Here is a 6185-nt window from a genome sequence, read left to right as displayed (position 1 = left end):
TCCCTGTTCCCAGACAAGGAAAGCGCACCAGTGGCCTGGAAGTGGGGGCAGGAGTGGGGGTGGGTTCTGGCCAGCTCTTGAAGAGTTTCAATATCCAGGGAGTACTTTCAGAGTGTGTATGTAGCGCAGGCGTCTTCCCTGAAGGGAGACAGAGATGGCACAATGAGGATGCAGAAACGCAGAAAGCCTCTGTGCTTGGTGACCGTCTCTCATTTCAGCCAGTGAGCTCGAAGGCTGAGCTGGGACTCTCAGGAACGGAAGGTGGCTGGGCCCCAGCTCCACAGCCTCAGTTCTCGCCCACCAAACCAGCTGCCCGTTTTCCCCCAGGGGAACCCCTGCCTCCTTCCCCACCCATGGAAGGATTATCTAGTGGTCAGTGTCTAGGGTTTGACATCTCTGGGGGGCAGCTCAGCTGTTTTCAGGGTGTGTTTCTGCCTCCTCCCAGCCTCTGGACTCTGCACCCCAGGTCCCCAGCACCAGCATGGCGAAGCTCTGATCCTCAGCTGGGTGGGGGAGGGGTGCACTGCTAACCACTTAAAAGGGCCGGGAAGCATCTGGGACAGGTGAGGAGCCGGAGCCTTTGAACTGGGAAGGGGGCGGGGCTGCTGCCGGAAGATGGAATCCTGGGCCGGGGCCTCGTAGCACCGTAGGGACAGCGATAGGGAGGAAACACCACAAAAGGCTGACCCACCCTCTCTCCAGCCTGACCTTCCCCTCCCCACCCCTTAGTCCAGCCTCTCTAGACCAGAGCTGGCACTGAGACAGCCAACTGAGTAATGTCTCTGGTGCCCAGCCAGGTGGGCACAGACTTGCCCGTTGCCAGGCCCCACCCTGAGTGGTCGGTCAGGACTCCTCAGGAACAGGCCAGGGCCACAGTGGGGAAGAGGACTGACACTGCCCCTCCAGTTCAGTCCCGTAGGCAGGAGGTCGGGGTGAGGAGCCCAGTGTGGGAGCCCGGTTGGTTGGCGGAGCAGCTGTTCTGCCGCCCTTGCATCCTTTCTCCTGCTGATTGGCAGGCAGGGATGGAAGACTAACTTGAGATCAGTGCTCTGGCAGGGAGGGGAGGAAGCCAGGGAGGAAAAATGACTTTGCTTCCGTGGCCCCCAACCTTCCCGCCACCAGCTTCAAGCTGCAGGCTCAAGGAAGAGTGGGCCAGGCCGGTCAGGACCTGCCTCCAGCCTGCTCTCCTCCCCAGCAGGTCGGGGGAAAATTACTCTCCTGGTACTGCTTTTTATTTTTTGAAGCCAGATCAAAGGTGGGACCCAGCTGGGAGCCCTAGTAAAATCTCAGCAATGTGGAGCCTGGGAGTTTCAGCCAGGGAAACCAGGAGCTGGGGGAGGGACAGTCCCAGGCCCTGGATTCAGGGGTCAGGGGGTCAGAGGCTCAGGAGAGTCAGGAGTGGAGCTGGTGGGTGGGGGCCAGTCAAGAAGGATCAATGACTTGAAGAGTCTAGTCAAGGCTGCCATAACGTTGGTTTCTACTGCTGTTCTCTCCCAATAGGGCCTACCCGAGTGTTAACTCTCCCGGTCCCAGTGTCCAAGCCAACTGGAACAGGAGTCCAAGTTAGCCAAACGGGCATCCCACCTTTAACCTCACTGCCCTGTGCTGTTGCCTGCTCCAGGGCATTACTTTGTATAAGCAGGAAGCTCTTAGATTAGATAACTTTGCTCCCTCCTGCTGTAAACAAACGCACATCCCTGTTTTCCTGTACCTGAGTTCAGATGAGAGAAAAGCTTCTCCTTGTTTTTGTTGTACTTTCCCTGTGAAGACTGGAAGCTGAGATTGAGTCACGCGCCCCAGCACCACCTTGCCCCTCTTCCCCGGGCTCCTGTCCTCAGTGGCTTCTTGTGTAGGCCAAATCATTGCTGTTCTCACTCAGGGGGGCCCCCACTCCTGCCTCTCCAGGGCTGCCCCACCTCTTCTCCTGCTAGGAATCATGTTGCCATCCCCAGTACTGTAGCGGGAAGGGGTTAGTAGGGTTCTTCACACTGATTTTCAGAATGAACGTGGGCCTGGCACTGTCAGTGGGGGACATATAGTATGGGGACCCCAGGCACCCCACATTTCGTTCCTTATGAATCCTGAAGTCAGGAGAGGCTTGGTCCTAACTGGCGCACTGCCCGACACGAGTGTCCAACAGAACAGAGAAAAATTTCCCCAGAGCTTGGCCTGGCCCTGAGAAGGCCTCCTCAGTGATGGTACCCCAGGCAACCATCCTTTACCCCAGTTCTCGCTTCTCCCAGAGGTTGAGGTCCCTGGCAAGGTAGGTTTGGCATGGACAGCGAGCGTGCGCGCGTGTGTGTGAGTACGTACATGGGTACTGTCACCTAGGTGGGTCTGGATAGAGAGGAATGGAAGGCGAGAATGCTGCTCTATAAATTCTGCTGTCACTAATGTACGGTGTGACCTTACCCACTCTATCACCTTCTTTGGTTTCCCTTGGCCATAAAATATGGGGTTAATTGTCCCTCCTAGCGAAGCTGGGAAGGTTAATTGGGCAATGGCTCTGAAGTGTCTAGGAAGGAAAGGAGATCTATAAATATAAGAAATCATTATAGGGTATTTCACAGCTGTTTTGTGGGCCCCAATGTTATTATTAATATTATTATTATTATTGTTATCGCCACCATCGCCCACTTCCTGAGTCTCTGCCAGCTGGGTTGGCGCTTCCAGGTGAAGAAGTGAGGCTCCTGAGCCAGCATCCCAGCCAGTGGCCTCACTGAATCCACACCCTCCACACTCAGGGTGTCTGGGAAACCCTCAGGAAACTAGGGATGGCAACAGAGATGGGGCTTAGACAGAAGGGGGTCAGGGACCCAGAAGAGAGAGAGACAGTGCCTGCTCAGGGAAATTCACAACCCCACTTTGTCCCCAGGGACGTTTCCAGTCTGCTGTGGGAAGCCTGGACTCAGAGAAGCAGACGTGGAGCTGTGGTCACAGGGGTCAGGAGGGGTGGAGAGGGCTGAGTGCAGGGGTGAGGCTGAAGTGGAGAGAGTATGCTGTTACCAGCGTCAGTAAAATGAACTGGTAGGTAGGAAATGATTTCTTGAAGAGGCAAATGGCTCTTTACAAGGAGTCTTTGTAAAGGCTAGATCATACTCTGTTTCTGGCAAACAGTAGGCACTCAATGCATGCTTGTTAAACGAAATTTCTATGCCTGCCTTTCCTTCCTGTAAGGCTAAAAAACCCCCTCTGAATTGCATATTTGAGAGTTGCTGGGAGAATAGATCTTGAAGGTTCCCATGACAAGAAAAAAAAAGGTAACTTTGTATTGTGACAGATGGCAACTAGACCAGTTGTGGTGATCATTGCGCAATATACACAAGTATCAAATCATTATGCTGTACACTGAAACTAATATAATGTTATATTTCAATTATACTTCCAAAAACAAAAACAAAACCCGCAACTGCTTTTGGAAATGCCTTGGGCGCCCCCTGGTGGTAACACACAAAGGCTAAGGAGGCACCATGCCTTGCACCCTGAAGGGCTCCTTCCCACTTAGGGGTGGGGGCTGCGCTTTCTTCCTTAGCTCCACAGACCTCAATGCAAGGGGACTGAGGGTAAGGAGAAACAGAAAAGACGGAAGAACCCTGTGTGGAAGGACGGCTGGAATGTTTTTGCTGGAAGAGTCCATGGCAGTTGGATAGTCATCGGTCTGGGCAGGGGAACCAGGAGGCAGGGGGAGTTGATGAGTCAGGGCGTGTGGGTCAGGAGGGGCCTCCCTGGGCAGGGGAGAAAGAGGGGTGGCTGTGTGTGTGCACCTGGGGTGTGGAGTGGGGTAGCTGCCGAAGTATAACAGGGAGATGCATTTTACAGCCTCTGTCAATTTTTCATGCTCACAGAAGACTGAGGAAACCTGGATAATTGAAATCATAGTAAAAAAAGTAGCCATGATTTATTTAAACTAGGTGTTTGTCCCATCAAATCTCTCTCTGGGCATGTGAATGTCAGGGATGGTTTGAAAAGTCTGCAACCTTGATTTCTCTGTAGGTGGAAAGAGAAGAGAGGAGAATGTAGAAAACCAGAGGAGGGAGAGGAGAGAAGCAAAGGGTACTGGGAAAATCCTTAAGGCAGAATGAGCAGCTTTTAGAAGGCTGAGTTGACTGTCACTCTTCAAAAATAAAGATTAAAGCTTGGGTTGTAGCTATGAGTGAGGACCAACAGATGGTCAAGGGCTGGGACATCAATATTCTTCTAGTTTCTGGACATCCAGCACCAGCTGGAATATGTGGTTTCTTTTTTTTTTTTTTTTAAAGATTTTTATTTGGGAATTGGGGGAATGGGAACGCTGGGGAATTGGGGGAAGGGGAACAGACAAGTTGCTTTCGTTTTGTTCTTGAATCTAGTTGTGGAGGACATTGCTTCACTGGCCCAAGTTGGCACCATCATTGCGCTCTTCCCAGGCGAGGCAGATCAGTCACCGGCTTCTGGATGGCCGCTCACTGCGGCTGCTGGCCGCTCACGCTGGCTGCTGGCTACACACGGTAGCCCATGGCAACCCACTGCCACAGGGGCTGCAGCCTACGCCATCGCCGGCAACTCACAGCAGCCCAGCTCCAGGTTGAGCTGTTGTTCAGCATCTTAGCTGTAGAGGGCAGTGTCACTGGCCCTCATATGTGGGATACGAACCGGGGCCCTCTGGCGTCCCAAGCCAGTTCTTAACCATCGCGCCACTCGGCCGGCCCAATATGTGGTTTCTTTTATAGGAGGCCCCAGAGGAATTTGGAGTTTCTTAAGGGCAGAGACTGTGGTTCTGCATCCATCCATCTCTCCCTCTGGTGCCCTCCACATCCTTGGGCATAGACACTCACTCCGTGGTACTAATGAGTTAGATGGGGCAGCCGTATGCAGAAGAGAAGGACAAGGAGAATGTCAGGAAGCAGGAAAAGCATGGGGAAATGAAGAGGAAAAGAGGCTAAGGGGCAGACAAGAAGGAGAAATGAAATGGAGGTGGAGAAAGCTGGGTCTGGAAGAGAAGGGAATAAATCCATGAAAAGTGTTTGAGGGACACAGTCAGGAAGTCAGTCAACAAACATCCACGGTGCTCCTGCTGTGTATGGAGCAATGTGCTGGACATGGAAGGTGCAATCGTGGACAAGAGAAACATGGGGCTCTTAAGGGTAGAGAATGGGTAGCTTTGTAAATTAGAAAAGGGGAGAAAGTGACAACTTAGAGCAGGAAGGGGCTGAAAGCAATTGGAAACACGAGGGCAAACATCACTGAGAACCTGCCCCAGATGCACCAGGGAAGAGTGATATCCCCGATTGATGTTGAGACACAGCAGGAACCACCTATCAGCACTGGCTCTGCAAGACAGAGGCAAGTAGGGTGGGGAAGGGGAGAAATGCAGGCAGGGGAGGAACAGGAGTGGATGGGGGTGGAGGGTACAGCCTGTTCATAGTTTTTTTTTACTAGGGCACCCCCAGTGGGAAGATATCCTGGGCTAACGAGTGGTTCTCAACATTGGCTGCCCTCTGGAATCACCTGAGGAACTTCTTAATACTGTCATCCAGGTCCCAATCCCAGAGGTTCTGATTTCCTTGGCCTGGGATGGGATTCAGACTTCGGAATTTATTAAAAGCTCCCTGGAGAGTCTAAAGTGCAATCAGGAGAAAGCGAGCATTTTAGAGGCTGGCTGCCTGGTCTCCCTCCTCTCTGTTGAGGACGGGGCCATCTTGAAAGAAGCAATCTGTGGGAACGGACGTTGTAAGGTGGTTTTGGGGAGTTGTATGTACATGAGGCTCCTGACAAAAGTATAAGGTGGTCCTCCCCTTAGAAAGTGCCCCCTTCCTTGGTTGTGCCTCTAATAAGAATGGAGCCATACAGACTCAAGTAAAGAAAAAACAAGAAAATGGCGGCCTTGAAGAGGAAAGACCATTCAAGGTAATGCAAAACTGCTGCTAAACTCTTCTAAGTTTTTGCACCCTGTCTTCTCACCTACACACATCACTTTTTTTTTTTTCTTTCACTTTTGCTGACTTCATGGTTGGGCCTCTGCCCCCAGCTTTTGTACCACAAGAAGTTTGGCAGTGGCCCAGCAGGATATTCAACTCCACCTCCCCCCCACAAATCCCTGAGTCACTGAACCTGGGTGGAGTTCTAAGCTTGACAGTGAAGCAATCTTTACTTGAAAAATGGCCTGGGAACAGAATGTATGGTCTGTATAAACAGGTCCTATGTAG

The 6185-nt window shown here is 52.1% G+C and overlaps 1 protein-coding gene across 8 annotated transcripts in view; it reads right to left on the bottom strand.

Moving 5' to 3' along the window:
• The window catches only part of SP6 (Sp6 transcription factor), a 74903-nt gene that overhangs the window by 34280 nt on the left and 34438 nt on the right, over positions 1 to 6185 (bottom strand). The window lies entirely within an intron of this gene.

Source organism: Hipposideros armiger, unplaced genomic scaffold, assembly GCF_001890085.2.
Source record: "Hipposideros armiger isolate ML-2016 unplaced genomic scaffold, ASM189008v1 scaffold_40, whole genome shotgun sequence".
Lineage (NCBI taxonomy): Eukaryota > Metazoa > Chordata > Mammalia > Chiroptera > Hipposideridae > Hipposideros > Hipposideros armiger.
This window is presented reverse-complemented; position numbering and strand designations above follow the sequence as displayed.